Genomic DNA, 19,600 nt, shown 5'->3' on the forward strand with positions numbered 1-19,600 from the left:
GGTCTTCGTTCAGACTAGCCGAGGACTAAGGCGGGTCTGTTCACAAGGAACAGGCAGCCCGCTACATCGTAGGGATTCAGCTTAGTCTTACTGTAGGGACAGCTTTCCCCTATCTTTCCTTAGTTTATGTTGCAGATCATAACAGCCACAGTACCAAGGTACGACATGTTCCCATTAGAAAGGAGAGGGTCTGCTATACAGTTATAGGGTATGCAGTGAGTCCAACGGCTGACAATTTTAGGAAAAACCCCACTAAGAATTTAAAGACACACAGAGCAGGGCCACAGTAACAAGGTACGACATGTTCCCATTAGAAAGGAGAGGGTCTGCTATACATTTATAGGGTATGCAGTGAGTCCAATGGCTGACCAATTCTAGGAAAAACCCCAGTAAGAATTTAAAGAGACATAGAGCAGGGCCACAGTAATGTCAAATTCCCATTAGAAAGGAGAGAGTCTCCCATAGTGTTGGCCTATGCAGTGAATGCAAGGGCTGCCAAAAATTTGGAGGCACTTCAATGCCCCTTGGAAGAGACGTGGAGGAGGGCCTCATAAAAAAATGTTCCCATTAGAAAGGAGTGGGCCTCCTATACTTAGAATGCCCATGCACTAAGTGTATGGGCTGACAAACATTTACCCCTGGGGGGCATACATGAACATACTGTATCAAAAAAAAATTTTATGGGCATCATAAACACCCTTTAAAAAAATTAGGTGGGTGTTGCATCACGGACCACGGTCACCCTGTGTCACGGGTGTGTCGCCACGAAGATCGTCACGATTACACAGCCTGACTTCTCGCAGCTGACTTTTTGGTGCTTTGTGTTTTCGGCAGTGAGGGAGTTAATTCTCTCTCTCTCTGTGCTAGACGAGGTCCAGCCTCGCCCAGCTGCAATCAATGTTGCTGTAGTGAGACTCCTTCAAATGCCTGCTGGTCTGTTTGGGAAGTGTCGGTGAAAGCATTTCATACAGGCTAACAGAGCGGATCATGGAATTTGGAGTTGCTGAGATAAGTGTATTTGGAGTGTTTTTTCCCTTCCTCGCTTTATCATTTATCTCCTTTCCCGTTGGTGTTCCCTCTGTTGTAGTTGTGTAGTTTTTGTATGCAAGGTGGTTTTGGTTTTTCCCTTGTACTGTCTCGTTCGTCTAAGTACTGTGTGTGGGCATATTATTACTTGTCCTCTTTTGTTGTGATCGGGGTCCTTCTCAGGACTAGATTACTTAGGTGCAGGGATCCTCAGGAGGTAGGGGTTACGCTGTCCCAGAACTTTGACAGTGTTCCCCTGCCTCTGCTGGATTGAAGTTGTGTCTCTCTCGCCTGTACTCCTTGGTTGTCCAAAGAAGTGTGCCCTCTGCTGCCAACGATTTCAGAGGGGAATTTTTTTAATAGTTCCACAACAAGGGCCTTCTGGTACTGCCCCATTTTTGCAGACTTGTCCGCCTCAGGAATAAGAGATAAAAAGTTCTCCTTGAAGCATGGGTCTAAAAGTGTCACCAACCAGTTATGGCTGTCACCCAAAATTTTGAGAACACGAGGGTCATGGGAAAGGCAGCGTAACATAAACTCAGTCATGCGTGCTAGACTACTAACAGGCAAGACTTCCGTGTCCTCACCAAGAGGATGACTGAACATGCTCTCCTCCTCCTCCTCCTCTCTGTCCAGCTGTGCAGGTAGTACCGTCTATAGTGCATGAAACTAGCTCCTGTACTTCCTCCTCCTCCTCCTCTTCCTCATTGTCACCCAATCCACGTTAGAATGAGATGAGACTTGGCTGTGTGTAATCACCCTGTATGGTTCCTTGCTCCATCTCATCGTGCTCCTCCTGCAATGCATCCTCTTTGATTGTGAGCAGAGAGCGTGTCAGAAGACAGAGAAGCGGGATGGTGATGCTAATTATGGCGTCATTGCCACTCACCATCTTGGTGGAGTCCTCAAAGTTTTGGAGGATGGTACATATGTCTGACATCCATGTCCACCCCTGAGGTCTTATGTGTGGAGTCTGAACTGAATAGCGACGGCCTTGTTAATGCTGGTACTCAACAACTGCCCTCTTCTGCTCACAAATCCTTCCCAACATCTGCAGTGTAGAATTCCAACGCGTGGGGACATCACACACCAGTCTGTGAGCCGGAAGCTGCAAACGCTGCTGAAACACTGCAAGGGCGGCGGAAGCTGTAGCTGACTTTCTAAAATGGGCACACAGGCGGCATACTTTAACAAGCAGATCCGGCAGCTCCGTGTAGGATTTGAGAAACCAGTGAACCAAGAGGTTAAGCACATGGGCCAGGCATGGTACGTGTGTGAGCTCACCTCGCCTTAGAACCGCCACCAGGTTCCAGCCATTGTCACACACGACCATGCCTGGCTGTAGGTTCAGCGGTGTGAGCCACAGATCTGCCTGCTCTTTCAGAGCTGTCCACAACTCTTCAGCATTGTGCGTTTTTTCAGCTAAGCATATTAGCTTCAGCACAGCCTGTTTCCGCTTGGCCGAGGCAGTGCTGCAGTGCTTCCAGCTTGTGACTAATGTGGTCATTTCGGAGATGGAGGCTGAATAGGAGGAGGAGGCTGAGGAGGATGAGGTGCAGGAGCTGTAGACCATGGGGGCAACCCTGATTGACCTAGGGCCCGCAATCCTTGGCGTCGGGAGGATGTGTTCCGTCCCAATGTCTGACAGGGTCCCAGCTTCCACTATGTTAACCCAGTGTGCCGTCAGAGAGATGTACCGTCCCTGCCCACAAGCACTTGTCCACGTGTCCTTGGTTAGGTGGACTTTACCAGTAACTGCGTTGTTGAGAGCACGGCTAATGTTTTGGGACACGTGCTTGTGTAATGCAGGGATGGCACACTGGGAGACATAGTGGCGGCTGGGGACCGAGTACCAAGGGACGGCCGCCGCCATCAGGTTGCGGAATGCTTCCGTCTCCATGAGTCTAAAATGCAACATTTCAAGTGCAAGCAGTCGTGAAATGTGAGAATTTAGTAGTGTGGCCTGTGGGGCGTTGGCTGCATATTTGTGCTTGCATTCCAAGGACTGAGGTATGGACAACTGAACGCTGCGCTGGGACAAGGACATGAACGTGCTTCCTGATGCTGCTACTTGAGAGTGTGCAACGACAGGTGCAGGGCAGGAGGCATCTTCGCATGCACCATGGACAGGGGATTGGCTTGCATCCACATCAGCAGAAGAAGCAATGGTGCCACCCGCAGACACTGTTCCTGGACCCTGGGGTTCTGCCCACAAAGTGGGGTGATTTGCTGCCATGTGCCTGATCATGCTGGTGGTGGTCAGGCTCGTCGTTTTGCCACCCCTGCTGCTGATGGCCTGTTAGGTGGTGCAAATGGCTTTTTTGGGGTTATCAGCAGAGTCTTTAAAAACAACCAGACTCGGAAAGACCTAACAGTTGTACTGGCAACTTCCTTCGTGTTGGTGTTACGGGGAACGGTTGCCTGCCTTCTGTCTGCAGCCACCACACTGCTTCTTCCTGCCTGTGTGCTGCTGTCCTCGCTCTGCATGTCCTCCTGCCAGGTTGGGTCAGTTACTATATCGTCCACCACCTCGTCTTCCACTTCCGCACCCTGGTCCTCCTCCTGACTTTCAGGCAATTGTGTTGACGCGCCCCCAGGGCAGTGGGGTACTCGGTGTCTGGGCCTATGGATGCTGGGGGGGGAATATGTCAAAGTGGCTGGCCCGGTCTGTGGCCCAGGGCGCTCAACAGAAGGGGATAGTTTATATGGAATTTGTAGTTTGATCGTGACGCCACCTGTGGTTTCTGGTAATTTGTACCAGCGCTGCTGCAGACCTCTGAGGCAGTTGATAGGACAGCTAGGATGGAATAGCTCCCCACAGGTGGAGCGGGCCTCAGGGCAGTGTAGAGTTTGATGGTGGGTGGTAATCCTGGGGCTTGTAGTGCAGTCGGGATGGCGCAGCAGGAGTAACTGACAGAGACAGGGGATTTGCTTCAATACCTTTACTGGTGCGGATGTCAGGTACGGTCCAGGGTACTCGGTAGGAAGGGTGCACTTCAGGACTTCTCCCCAGTGAGCGGGTATAGGGCCTCCTAGTCCGTGTCTTCCTCTCTCTAAGCTCCTGGCCAGCCTGCAACTGGGCCTAGCTTCTGTGTCGTGTTGCTCTCTTCACCTGTCGCTTGGTAGTAGGACCTTCCGCTGGCAACCACTATCCCTGGGCGACGGGGCCTTCGTGGTTCCTGATCTTTTAATGTGTTTAGCTTCAGGTCGGCCAGGGACTTGTAGTCCTCCTGGTATGCCTGTGATCCCTACTGGGTATAAAGGACCCTGTAGGCGCGGACCTGGTGTCCGGTTTGTATACTCGGGGTGAGCTTATGATGCTCCTCTGCCCCATCAACTCCTCTCTCCTCTCCTCTTTGCCTCCGGCCACACTCGGGGCCCTCAATACTGCAGCAGACGTGCTACGTCTTCGCTGCTCTCAGCGTCAGCACGCTCTCTCTCAGACTAACTTCTGACTGAGACTAACTAAACTGCCTGGCTCCACCCTCCATATATATATTCCTAACAGGGCTCCCTCTGGTGGTATCAGGTGGAAGGGTGGAGGTGTTTGTATGTAATGAGGGCCTCTTGTGGAGAAGTCCATCCATGCACCCTTTTGGGTCCTGTGGTACCTGTTGTAGCAGGGTGCCACAGTGTCTCATCATCATCCACCTCTTGTGACACTTTCCCACCATTGCCTTCGTGTGACGGTGGCTGCTCAAATATTTGGGCATCGATACACGCGATCTCCTCTTGCCCCACTTCAAGTGGATCGGGCGAGAGGCCCGAATCTATAAATGGAAAAGTGAACAGCTCTTCAGAGTGTCCAAGTGTGGGATCAGTTGTCTCTGGGTACTCGGCATGGTGGGAGGAAGGAGGTCAGGGTGAGGAATATGCGGTCCAGACTCATAGCTACTGAGACTTGACCGTGTGGAAGACAGGGTGGTGGTGGTAGTGGCTAAGTGACTGGAAGCATTATCCGCTATCCAACCAACAACCTTCTGACACTGCTCTGGGTTCAATAGTGGTGTGCTGCAGTCCCCTAGAAATTGGGACAAGAAGATCAGGCAAGAAGATGTGGGTGTTTGTTGTGGCACAATTTCGGCTTGCCCATGGCCTTGTCCTCGGCCTCTTCATGCACTATTACCATCACGTCCAGTTCCCCGTCCCTTGCCACGTGCCTTGCCCATTATCTTCCACGCTCACTACAAATGACTGAGTTTGGAGCGAACTTATATGTGAGCCGTTTGACGGAGAAAACACAGTTTAAAATACCTGGCCTGTAGGTAAGTAGTTTGAACAGCAAACTGCTGTGAATTGCTTCACTGACACACTGAAATTTTTTTTTAATGGAGGCCAGAAATGGCAGTGTTTTCTGAAAACATATATGTAATCTGTGTGACAGAGAAAACACCGTTTTAAATTCCTGGCCTGTAGGTAAGTAGTTTGAACAGCAAACTGGTGTGAATTGCTTCACTGACACACTAAAGGAAATTTTTAATGGAGGCCAGAAATGGCAGTATTTTCTGCCAACATATATGTGAGTCGTGTGATGGAGAAAATACAGTTTTCAATATCTGGCCTGTAGGTAACTATTTTGAAAATAAATCTGGCGTCAATTGCTTCACTGACACACTGAAAAGTTTTCTTAATGGAGGCCCGAAATGGCAGTATTTTCTGAAAAAGTATATGTGATCCGTGTGACGGAGAAAACAGTTTTAAATAGCTGGATTTTTAGCGCTGCAATATGGAAAGGACCTGGCTGTATTCTGCAGTGCCAACAAGCAAATGGCGCAGAAAAATGGTGTTCTCTGGATTGCTTTTTAAGCAAATTATGAGGATTAAGATGCAAAAAAAATTATTCCTGGTCCCTGAGACTTGGGATTATTTCTAGAAATATAACAGCAGCAGAAGGCAGAACTGGAATGGAGCCTCTTGTCCTATGTGCACTGCAGTCTGCTATATACCCTTCCTGCCTGCCTATATACACTGCCTGCCTGATATCTCTGCAGATGGATTAGTTAGTCCTCAAAAGGACTGTTTGTTAAGATGGATATGTGTAATGTGCGGTTTTTCTCTCTACACTACCTAATACACGATTAAATCTCTCCCTGACAAAGCAGCAGCTCTCTCTACACTGTATGATCCAGAGTGACTGTGACGAGCATGGCGGAGCCAGGTCTTATATAGACTTGATGACACTGTGCGGCCAGCCAATCACTGTAATGCCCACAACCAACATGGCTGCGGCATTACAGTGACTGGCTGGCAATCCATGCATGCTCTCTAAAGAGCGCCAAACATGCAGTGAGGGGACCCGAGTTCCCGCCCGAGCAACCCGGAAATACTCGCCGAGCGCTGAGCTTGTCGAGCACCATGATGCTCGGGCGAGTACTGAGTAGTGGCGAGCGCGTTCGTTCATCACTAGTTAATAACAGATGAAATACATTTTTTAGTGTGGATGAGGCAGTTAAAACATACGAGATATTCTCCAAACAATTTCAAGTTGAGATGTCCCCTATTCTATCATGTTAGTAACAGAAAAAAGTATATTTTTACTGTGGATGAGGCCTGTATATCATAAAAGATATGATACGAACAATTTCAAACTGAGATGTCCCCTGCTGTATAACGTTAGGAACAGAAGAAAGTATTTATTTTAGTGTGGATGAGGCCTGTATAACATAGGAAATATTATCCAAACTATTTCAAACTGAGATGTCCCCTGCTGTATCACATTAGGAACAGAAGATTTTTTTTTTACTGAGGATGAGCCAGTATGACATAGAAAATAGTTCAAACTCAGATCTAGTCTGCTGTATCACGTTACTCAGAGCAAAAAATATTTTTGCATAAGCTCTGCGTACAGCTGAATTTGACCGCCACTGAAGTAGTAGCTGGCTTATAGCAGTGTATCACGTTTGTTACACGAAAAAATATTTTTTGAACTGTGCCTAGCAAGAGAAAAAATATATTTTTTTACTCTGAAAGCAGGTGAAGTTCAACGCCACTAAAATAATATATGGCTTTTAGCAGACTGGATCACGTTTGCCACACTAAAAAAACTTTTGTGGACCAAAAAACTAGATTTGTTTTACTGTGGGTATAGCTGCATTTCACCCAGCCAAAAAAGGAAAGACTAGGCTAACACAGCTTGCACTATCACATTAGCAACAGAGGAAAAAAAAGTTTTTTGTGCTCTGCAATCAGAAGCTCTGCAGACTCTGCATACAGCAGAATTTCAACCCCACAAAAGGAAAAGGTGGGCTGCGCTTGCTTGATCACATTACCAAGTGTAAGAACAGATTGAAGGTATACTCATGCTTGGAGCTCAATACAAGTGTGCATCTCCCCGCTCAACATACACTTGCACTATGCTACCAAAACTTTTCAAAACGCTGTGGTTGCCCCGAGTCCCGCTCCCGTGCTTATTCATCGAACAATTTTCGATTTTAAGAAATTTTGCTCGCCTTTCTGATTACAAATCCAAATGTGCCAAATACGTGTGGAATTTGAAACTTTAGAACATTCGTCGAGCAAATTCGCTCATCACTATTCTTGATTGGATTCAACTGAGTAACCTGAAAGCATTGCAGAGATTTCTTGGCTTTGCAAATTTTTATCTTAAGTTCATTAAGAACTTTTCGGTCACAGCAAAGCCTTTAACTGACATGACAGATTTTTCTTCTTGGTCAGCAGAGGCGGTAAATGTTTTTTCAGCTCTCGAGACAACTTTCTCTAATGCTCCTATTCTCAGTCAACCTGAGGTCGATCTGTATTTAATCGTCAAGGTAGACACTTCCTCTATTGGAATGGGAGCTGTTCTTTCACAAAAAAGTGTGGGTATCTAAATTCTTTTTCTTTTTTACTCCCAGAATTTCACTCATGCGGAATCTAATTATGATATAGGTGGCCAAGAAGTTCTGACGGTTAAGAGAGCTTTTGAGGAATGGAGACATTGGTCGGAGGGGGCAGGACATAAGTTGACTGCTTTTCCCGATCATAAAAACCGGTTATGCATTGACACTACTAAGTGCTTAAACAGGTGGGCCCTTTTTTAAGCCCAGTTTAACTTTGTCGCTAATTATCTCCCCGGATTTAAGAATATCAAAGCTGACGCTTGCTCAAGATTGTACGCCAGAAGGTTTACAAACAAGCAAACTTTATGTACCGCCCTCTTTGTGCTTAGATCTTCTTAATGAATTGCATGATTCCATTTTAGCTGGGCATCCGGGTTCTTCTGCCACTTGGAGATCTTTTTCTAGGTCCTTTTGGTGTCAGAATGCTCATAGGAATATTGTATGTCTGTAGATGCAGAGTCTGTGCCAGTGATAAAGCCTCTTGTCAAGCTTCAGCGGGTTATCTATTGCTTAGCAAAGTTACATCGCAGCCCTAGACTCATTTGTCCGTGGAAATGGTCACCAATTTGCCTAACCCTGATGGTGATAGTTGTGTGGATGGTGGTGAACAGTTTTTGCAAAATAGTTCATTTGATCCCTCTTCAAAAGTTGCCAAATGCAAAGAGCTTAGCAACTTTGTTTATTTCTTATATCGTTAAATTGCATGGTGCTCCAAATAGGGCTCCCAATTAGGGCTGCTGTCACTAAGGTATACATATATAGATCTATACAGTATATATATCTATAGTATAATGGGAGATGTGTCCGTCTGTCCGAAGCCTCTATAAACTGAGCAATGCGCCTGTGCAGTCTGGCCAGAAACAGAAGAAAACATCAGCTGTTACAAGTGAGAGGGAGGAGGACGAGGATGAAGGACTGTGGTGCCAGAGATCGCAGTATGTGTAAGCGCTGACAGCATACCGCTATCTCCGGCACCATTAGGACACATACTTCGATCTCCAGCAAGTCTGGAGGAGGAGTGTGGCGCCGGATTTCGCACATGCGCATAGCGCGATCTCCGGTGCCATTTTGTTGAAGACAAATTTGCAGTGTGCAAATTTGTCTTCAACAAAATGGCGCCAGAGATCGTGCTATGTGCATGTGCGAACTCCGGCGCCACACTCCTCCAGACTCGCTGGAGATCGAGGGCGCGCTGCAAGGGAGAGGGGAAAAGGTGAGTAGGAATGTTTTTTTTGTATGGATGGGGGAGCATGGACCATGTTGGGGACGCAAATACCAGGAAGGGGGAGTAGGATGGGTGCAGCACAAAACAGGATGGGGGTGCAGGATGGGGGCAGCACAAAACAGGATCGGGGAGCAGGATGGGGGCAGTACATAACAGGATGGGGGGCAGGATGGGGGCAGCACATAACAGGATGGAGGCAGCACATAACAGGATGGAGGCGCAGGATGGGGGAACACATAAGATGGGGCGCAGGATGGGGCAGCGGAGGTGCAGGATGGGGGCAGCACATAACAGGATGGGGGCGCAGAATGGGAGAGCACATAACAGGATGGGGGCATAGGATGGGGCAGCACATAACAGGATGTCTTGACAAACAAGGAAAGGGAAAAGGGGAGAAAAAAATCAGCTCACCCGATCGTTAACAGCTGGAGGCTCTGTGTGAGTTGATCCGACAACGGAATAGCCCTGGTTCCAGGCTCTCTTTAGAACAGGAAAAAGAAATGTGGTCTTCCAGCGGATCACATGTCTTGTGTCCTTGTATCCCGTGTATTGTCCTTGTGACATGGCTGCTTTTATATGTTCCTAATAAAAGCTTAATTTTATTGAAGATCCGCTGGAAGACCACATTTCTTTTTCCCACATAACAGGATGGGGATGCAGTATGAGGCAGCACATAACAGGATGGGGGCGCAGGATGGGGGCAGCACATAACAGGATGGGGGCGCAGGATGGGGGCAGCACATAATAGGATGGGGGAGCTATTTTTCTCTTGTACACTTGTTGTAATAGTCAAATATTTCACCAGTACATGACACTCGAATATAGAGGCCTGTTCAGCATAAGACTGGGTAAAATTGGGCTCATCTAAACATTATTGTTGAAGGGTTTTTTCGACCAGGGATAATTTTCAACAGGCTATGTAACTTACACTATTGCCATAAGAAACTCGATGTTAGAATTCTGTTCTGTGTGCCGGTTGGTCATCACGTGAACGCTCATAAATGATTTTCAAACTTGTAGTTATGTAGCTAATCTTCCAGCTTAATACCTGGACTCCTTATAATTTGGCGACAGGAACCATGAGAACATGGACCATTCGTGACTACTCCAACGGGTAACGACAGGTAAAGGGGAGGGATCCCTACAATTAGGGAAAGGGAGAGTGGAGACACCTAAACAGATCTAACGACAAACCCTGACTCCCCTATAGACCCTGAATAGGTTCCGAACCAATCACCGAGCAGGAAACCTAGCCCTAGCTGACCCTAAGGCTAGGCCCTAGGCAGGGAGTAGGAAGGGTGCGCACTAAGTCAGCCCTACTACAAACTAAAGTAAACACAGGGAAAACAAACAGGGGAATACAATTAGCTCCAAGATGACCTCAGGGTCCTAAATGGAAACGTATAATCCCCAAGCAAGGTGAGGCTCACCACTGGGTCCTAAAGAGAGAGTAATCATAAAAGAATCAGGGAGATGTCTGTAAAGCCAAACGCAGCGACCTTCTACAGCGGGACATCGTATGACTGTCTGTCAACCCTGACACACCCGTGACAGTATCCCCCCTTCTACGAGTGGTCTCTGGACACTCAGGACCAGGTTTATCTGGATGAGAGGCATGGAATGAACGAACCAACCTAGAGGCATTCACCTCCGATGCTGAAACCCACATCCTTTCCTTTGGACCATAACCCCTCCAGTGCACCAAGTACTGAAGGGAACGACGCTGAAGACGAGAATCCACAATCTTCGATATTTGGAACTCTAAAATTGCCATCAATCATGATTGGTGGTGGCGGCAAGGGAGAGGACTCAAGAGGTACCACATACTTCTTAAGCAGAGACCTGTGAAACACATTGTGGATCCTAAGAGCCTGAGGTAACTCCAGATGAAACGCTGCTGGGTTAATGACAGCGGTTATTTTATAGTAACCAATAAACCTAGGACCCAGCTTCCAGGAAGGAACCTTCAATTTGATATTCCTGGTAGACAACCACACAAAGTCATTCACACTTAGGTCCGAACCTGGGGAGTGTTCCCTAACAGCCATTCGTTTGTATCTGTCTCCCATGAGTTTCAAATTATTCTTATCCTCCTGCCACACAGAAGAGAGCGATGAAGCAAAACACTCCTCCTCAGGAACTCCCAAAGCCCCTCCACCACTAAAGGTACCAAACTGCGGATGAAAACCATATGCACTAAAGAACGGTGACCTGCCAGTAGACTCTTGGTGACGATTGTTTATAGCGAACTCGGCCAACGATAAGCAAGATCCCCAATTTTCCTGGTTCTCGGAGACAAAACACCTGAGGTAAGTCTCCAAATTTTGATTTATGCGCTCAGTCTGTCCACGTGGAGGTGAAGTAAGACACGAGACAGGGAGATAATACCCATTCCAGCCTCATCTCATCTGCTCAGCATGGATTGGGTAACTATGATAAGGAAGCTGAGGGGGAGGAGGAGAAATAGGCGCTGGTTGCTAGTGCACCAGAGGCTAGTACTCACACGTCCCGTCCCGTCTCTCCTGCGTGGATGGGCTGAGGGGAATGGGGAGGAAAACAAAGAGGAGGAGATGGAGAGTTGTCATCATGGTGGAGACAGGGAAGTGTTTGCTGTAGGGAGCTTAGCACATATGGCCAATTTTATGTACCGCTGCCTTTCCTGTGTCCCCCACATTATATTTATCGTGGCCAAAAAAGAGTACTGGTTGTTCACCTTGCTAGACCCAAGCTACAAGGAGAACTTTACATCTATCCTTCTTGAGTCGGAGAGGTCTACTAAAATGGTGCTATACACCAGAAGCCCATTGTGTAAAATATGTTGAAAAAATTCCCATCAGACAACGCTAGCGGCAGGGGGCAAGCTTCCTTTCCCAACTAAGAAATAGAGGTGATGGAGGCACACACCAGATAAAGCAGAGGCAGGGGTTCACTGGCAAAGGCTTGGGACAATTTCATAACACCCTCACAGCGTCCAGGCCCTGATGACCAGGTATTTTTGACAAGGAGGGAAAAGTTTTTAAAGATGGTCAAGCAATACATGGCCGGCCAAACCAGCTTACTCCCTAATTCCTCTGCGATTTCTAACTATTGGGTCTCAAAACTGGACACCTGGCATGAGCTGTCCATCTATGCCTTGGAGGTGTTGTGCTGCCCTGCCTCTAGCATCTTGTCTGAGTGGGTTTTTAGTGTCGCCGGGGGATTCATAACAGACAGACACTTTCGCTTGACAACAGAAAATGCTGACAGGCTCACTCTGATAAAAATGAACAAAGCCTGGATTAGCCCCGACTATTCCACACCACCAGATAACAGCAGCACATTATGTGTTTTTAATCTTCAATATTTCAATGAGCCCCTCCAGTGTTTGCTTTCAAGGGTCTTTGGTTGACCCTACTTATAATTTTCTTCTGGCTTTGCACTCTGTGCAGAGCCTTTATGAGTGAAAGAGTACCAAAACTACATTTTCTTCTTAATATTTGAATGATGCACTACAGTTGGTGCCTTCAAGGGTCTATGGGTGACCCTGCTTATAATGTAGAAGTATCACTGCATGACAATTTGAACAGAATGTGTATTAGTCCCTCCTTTATGTCTAATACATGTCTAATACATGTATTATGTCTAATACACCTCTTTCATCTAATTTTTGGCAGTTTTTGCTTCCTTCATAAATTACACTGAAATTTCCAATTTTTGAATGAAAATTTCAATTTTAGTTTACTTAAATTATTTTTTTAAAATCCTTTTTACATTTTGCCTTACATACAAGTCATTATACAGGAAAGAATGTTTATTAACCTTTTTTTCCTGTAAACTCCAATTTCTGTTTGATTTTGAATGTTTTATTGTCAGTCCAGTGGATTAAAAGTGTGACACCATTGTTCTCAGCAGCGATCAGGGAGTCAGAGATGATTCCAGGGGTCTTCCCCATGCTGTTCTCCTTTCATTCAGTATGTTTGCCATCCATTTCAACATTTTCACTGCCCACCCGACCTCATTGTGGGGTCTGCAGGAAAAATGCTTGGATTTCCCATTGACTCCCATTATACTCGTTATTCGAAATGAGCATCCGAGAATTAGGAATTGCTTGGTTTTAATAACGAGCATTCAAGCATTTTAGTGCTCACTCATCTCTACTGTTTACTGAAAACGGAATGTGGCCTACAAAGAAAAGAACAGTACCTACAGACAAATATGGTGGAGGGTTGGGGTTGGGGTTGTTTTGCTACCTCTGGAACTGGGTGCCTTGACGGTGTGCAAGGCATCAAGAAATCTGAAGATTACCAATGGATTTTGGGAAGCAATGTAGTGCCCAGTGTCAGAAAGCTGGGTTTGCATGCTAGGTCATTGGTCATGGGTCTTCCAGCACGACAATGATCAAAAACATACGTCAAGAAACACACAGAAATGGAGGGACAGAAAGTGCTGGCCAGCAGTGAGTCTAGATATAAATCCCAATGAACACCTGTGGAGAGATCTTAAAATTGTTGTTCCGAAAAGGCACCTTTCAAATATGAGAGACTTGGAGCAGTTTTCAAAAGAAGAGTGGTGCAAAATTCCATTTGAGAGGTGTAAAAAACTTTTTGATGGTTATAGGAAGCGATTGATTGCAGTTATTTATTCCAAAGGGTGTATAACCAAATTTTAAGTTGAGGGTGCTAACAATTTTGTACTGCCAATTTTTGGGGTTTTGTGTGAAATTATGTTCAATTTGCCTTTTTTTCTCTGTATACGTGTGTATAACAAAACTTGTAATTGAAATAATTTTCTGTGGGAAATACAAAACTTCATTTTGTGGAACAATATCAAGGGTGCCAACACTTTAGGCCATGATTGTTATTTACATGTACTATTACTGTTTACTTATTTGCACGCTTTAGGGTATTTTCATACTCCAGGGTATTTGCTCATTTTGTTTTTATCCTAGGTTAGATCTGTCCTTAGTCAAAGCTACAGAAATAATTGTATTATGTACTGTGATTTAAAGTGTCACCACACATTATAAAATTATACAATAACCCCTTCAATGACATATCAATATAAGTATGTCATGTTGATCATGTGTGGCACAGTGATAGCCGAGCTCCGGATGTCACAGCTAGGAGCAGTGCCCACACCACCCCCCAGCTGTTATACCCTCAAATTTCCGCAATTAATATTGATTGCAACATTTGGGTAGCTAGGAGAGGGTGGGGTCTCCTTCTTCCAAGGTATCGTCACCCGCGCTACGTCATCATGTGCTGCCGATCATAGTCATGGCAACCAGAGGTCTGCCAGCTATGGTAGCCTGTTTAGACCATGGCAGGAGGATGGTCAAAAAATGCTTTAGTCAGTGTCACACTGACAGCTATAATGAATTGCAGCCTCTTCTGCTGTTTGATGACTCCGCTGGCTGTGGTTTCATGGCCCATCCACCTGGTCCTGCCTTAGAAGTGGAAGAGACTGAGTGTACTGATGCCCAACCACTTGTTATGTTGGAGGATGAGTATGTGGTAGGGGTAGTACACACGGTCCCTTGACCACCACAGGACATTTCAGTTGATAACGGAACTCAGTTGCCAACTGCCGCAACTTTCTGAAGTGTACAGACCGGCAAGGAGGGCTGGGTTGAGCAGTCAGTGGAAAATGATGCGGGGGGTGATGAGGTGGCCACACTGCCACAGCAAATGAGGGAGCAGGGTGCAAAGGCACAGTGGGGGCCCCTAATCAGTATGTCGTCTGTTACTGCCCAACGCGCTGCTAAAATCAGCACACCAAAGACAGCCCAAAACAGCTCCCTGGCGTGGCATTTCTTCACAGAATGTGCTGCCAACAAGTGACAGATGGTTACACGCTTTGCCGTCAGACCCTGAAGCGAGGCATAAATGTTCTGAACCTGAGCACCACCTGTATGACGAGGCATCTGAATTCCAAGCACGAGGTGCAGTGGAGTACACATCTTAAAAAGCATAATAGATCTCAGTCTCCTTCTGTTCCCTCTTCTGCTATGGTCTTGGCCTCTTCCTCCCGCTCACGATCAACAGGGTCATCTGCCTCCCCGCAAAGAGAGGTTGTAACAGCATTAGCACCACCATCAGTGTCACCGAGTATTTCCACACCATCCCATGGAAGTGTTCAGCTTTCCATCCCCCAACCCTAGAGAGAAAGAGGAAATACTCTCCTATCCACCCATGAGCCATGGTCCTGAATGACAGCATTTCCTAATTACTGGCCTTTGAAATTCTGCCATTACGTCCATTCAGAGACGGACAGCTTTAAAAACTAATGGCGGTGGCTTTCCCACAGTACGTTGTTCCCAGATCATATTAGGTGTACACTGCGCAACACAATCAGTGACAAGGTCCACATAACCACCGGTACGTGGACCAGTAAGCACGGCCAGGGACATTACATCTCCTTACCTGGCCACTGGGAAAATGTAGTGGCGACTAGGACAGAGGCGGAAGGCATTGTAGACAATGTCCTACTACCACCGAGAATGGCTGGATGTTTATCTGTTCAGGTTGCCTCCTACTTCTACTCCTCTTCCTCCATCACCTCATCTTGTCACAGTAATACCTGCACCACCAACCAACAGGCTGTTCAGAATCTCATTTGTTTGGGGGACAAAGTCAATAACGCACAGGAGCTGTGGACTAGGATCAAACAGCAGACAAATGAGTCGTTGGTGCCGGTGAATATCAAGCCCAGCCTGATGGAAATCTCATAACAGCTCTGGGCCTAGCTGGTTTGACACACATCCCCTGCTTGGCGCATGTGCTGAAATTAGTGGTGCAGAACTTACTGAAAAACTACCCACACATTTCGGAGAAGCTACTGAAAGTGCGGGCAGTGTGTGCGCACTTTTGGCATTCTCACCCTGCCTGCGCTGCAAAGTTAGTTCTGCTTTCCCGCTCACCGGGTGATATGTAACGTACCAACAAGGTGGGAGACCTTCCATGTGCTGAAGAGACTGTGTGAGCAGCAGCAGGCAATAGTGGAGTTTCAGCTACAGCACATGTAAAGGGGAAGACCGGGGTGTAAGTACTTTCAGAACAAGGGATCCAGAACAGCCGGGGCCATGCCTCTGGTTGCAGGGGGAAGACAGACTGCAAGCACAGGAATCAGGTGACTGGGAAGCTGGGGGCATGTCCAGAGCGAGAGCTCAAGAGTCAGGTGACCGGGGAGCTGGGGGCTTGTCTAGGAAGAGGGAGAAAAAGGAGGTTTGCGCGGAAAAGCAGGCAGTTGACAGTTGGAGTCAAGCCCGACTAGAGGGAGAAGAGACGCAGGGTCTGTGGAGCCGAGCAAGTGAGGTGCAGTGTTATGGACTAGGGGCTCAGCGGTTAAAACCGGAGACCACCCGCTGCCACCAGAAGACAGAGCATTGTTTAGGTGGGGAAGCCAGAAGAAAAAAACACCCGCATCAGCCGGCAACTGCCTTGTGGGGAACAAGAGTCAGCTATGTGTAAAACTGCTGATTACAACCGTTTTGACTCTGCTACATCTAGCCAAATTGTGGATTGTCGGTTATAGCCTGTTACCTGCTACTTCCCTTGTTGTCCTCATATTTCCCATTACTCCCTGCGTGGAGATTGACCCTGTTACAATAAATCCTCCTGTTTATTAACCCTGTACTGGTTGCTCTGTGTTAATGTGTCACTGCATCTAAAGTACCTGTGTCACACACACATGGCTGTGTCGCTCTACAAACACCACTTTACCACCAATGAGTGGGCTTTCGGGCGGGATGTGTGTGCTGTCTTGCGCTGCTTCGAATATTCCACCAGCATTGATAACATCATCAGTGTTACTATACCACTTATATGCCTGATGGAAAAAACAATTCAGGCCATGATGGATTAGGTGGTGGCACTGGAGGAAGAGGAGCAAGGCCAATTCACACCGTCATCAGGCCTGTCGTCAACACATGGCTCGGAGGGTGGGTTACTGTCCAAACAACGGCATGGTACCCAGATGTACAGCCCGGCAACAGTTTGGGAGGATGATGATGATGATGATGATGATGATGAGGAGGAGGAGGAACAACCGTGTTCAGAGCAGGGTGGCACTCAGATCAGCTCATGGGCATCAGTGTTACTTTAAGCCATAGACTCTAGAACAGAGACATGAATTCAAATGAGGCAGCATTCACTATTTTGTGGTGACTTTTTTGTCAAGGCACGCAGTTCTCTTTTGGTTTACTCAATGTAGTTTAGGGGACAATTGCAGGTTGTCACATAAACAACGCCCCTGGTGCTATAATTGGCAAAATGTTTCACAGCTTTTATACCTATTCTGATTGTTTGCCTGTTTTTCACCTCCATCTCTTTGGCGTTATTCTAATATTGTTGAGCATCACTTGAGATTAATCTTGTGGTTTGGATTATTTACAAGACTGTGACTGTGTTATGTTATATGTATACAGTGGGTACGGAAAGTATTCAGACCCCTTTAAATTTTTCACTCTTTGTTCCATTTCAGCCATTTGGTAAATTCTAAAAAGTTAATTTTTTTCTCTCATTAAAGTACACTCTGCACCCCATCTTGACTGAAAAAAACAGAAATGTAGAAATATTTGCAAATTTATTAAAAAAGAAAAACTGAAATATCACATGGTCATAAGTATTTAGACCCTTTGCTCAGACACTCATATTTAAGTCACATGCTGTCCATTTCCTCCTTGAGATGGTTCTACTCCTTCATTGGAGTCCAACTGTGTTCAATTAAACTGATAGGACTTGATTTGGAAAGGCACACACCTGTCTATATAAGACCTCGCAGCTCACAGTGCATGTCAGACCAAATGAGAATCATGAGCTCAAAGGAACTGCCCAAGGAGCTCAGAGACAGAATTGTGGCAAAGCACAGATCTGGCCAAGGTTACACAAGAATTTCTGCATTACTCAAGGTTCCTAAGAGCACAGTGGCTGTCATAATCCTTAAATGGAAGAAGTTTGGGACCACCAGAAGTCTTCCTAGACCTGGCTGTCCAGCCAAACTGAGCAATTGTGGGAGAAGAACCTTGCTGAGAGAGGTAAAGATGAACCCTAAGATCACTGTGGCTGAGCTCCAGAGATGCAGTAGGGAGATGGGAGAAAGTTCCACCAAGTCAACTATCAATGCAGCCCTCCACCAGTCGGGCCTTTATGGCAGAGTGGCCCAACGGAAGCCTCTCCTCAGTGCAAGACATATGAAAGCCCACATAGAGTTTGCTCAAAAACACATGAAGGACTCCCAGACTATGAGAAATAAGATTCTTTGGTCTGATGAGATGAAGATAGAACTTTTTGGTGATAATTCTAAGTACTATGTGTGGAGAAAACCAAGCACTGCTCATCACCTGCCCAATACAATCCCAACAGTGAAACATGGTGGTGGCAGCATCATGCTATAGGGGTGTTTTTCAGCTGCAGGGACAGGATGACTGGTTGCAATTGAAGGAAACATGAATGTGGCCAAGTACAGAGATATCCTGAATGAAGACCTCTTCCAGAGTGCTCTGGACCTCAGACTTGGCCGAAGGTTCACCTTCCAACAAGACAATGACCCTAAGCACACAGCTAAAATAACAAAGGAGTGGCTTCAAAACAACTCTGTGACCATTCTTGACTGGCCCAGCCAGAGCCCTGACCTAAACCCAATTGAGCATCTCTGGAGACACCTGAAAATGGCTGTTCACCAACGTTCACCATCCAACCTGACGGAACTGGAGAGGATCTGCAAAGAAGAATGCCAGAGGATCCCCAAATCGAGGTGTGAAAAACTTGTTGCATCATGCCCAAGAAGACTCGTGGCTGTAGTAGCTCAAAAGGGTGCTTCTACTCAATACTGAGCAAAGGGTCTGAATACTTATTATGACCATGTGATATTTCAGTTTTTCTTTAAGAAATTTGTAAAAATTTCTACATTTCTGTTTTTTTTTCAGTCAAGATGGGGTGCAGAGTGTACTTTAATGAGAAAAAAATGAACTTTTTAGAATTTACCAAATGGCTGCAATGAAGCAAAGAGTGAAACATTTAAAGAGATCTGAATACTTTACGTACCCACTGTACCTCTTCTAGGTTTTTAATGCATACTTAATAAAATTCATGTTTTATTGATTAAATAGGTTAATTACACTGTTAGCACAATTGCATTTTATGCCCTTTGTATCTTACAAGTCTGTTAATACTTCTACACGTAGAATTGTGTGAGGCAGGGGTTCCCACCCTCAATGCTGTATGGAGAGGAGTTGGACTGGCACCAGTGATCCAAGAATGGTACAGGATCTGTCAACAGGCATCCAGTATAGGCAACTTGCTGCTCGGGTCTATCCTTTTCCAAGTGCTGGCCAGACTGATGAAGAACCTGAGACCCCTCCCTCAACTACAAACATGTATTGCTTGCCAAGTTTCCTGCCAATTCATATGTACACTGCTGTATCTCCTTTCTACTATCCTCTGCCCCGTTCCCCTCTGCTATCCACTGCCCCCTCTCCAGCCTCTTTTGGTCAGCTTTGATTCTCCATTTCTCTGCTGCCCCTAGGCCTGCT

The sequence above is a fragment of the Phyllobates terribilis genome, unplaced genomic scaffold (genome assembly GCF_046119375.1).
Source record: "Phyllobates terribilis strain yellow unplaced genomic scaffold, ASM4611937v1 Scaffold_3__8_contigs__length_932513732, whole genome shotgun sequence".
Classification (NCBI taxonomy): domain Eukaryota; kingdom Metazoa; phylum Chordata; class Amphibia; order Anura; family Dendrobatidae; genus Phyllobates; species Phyllobates terribilis.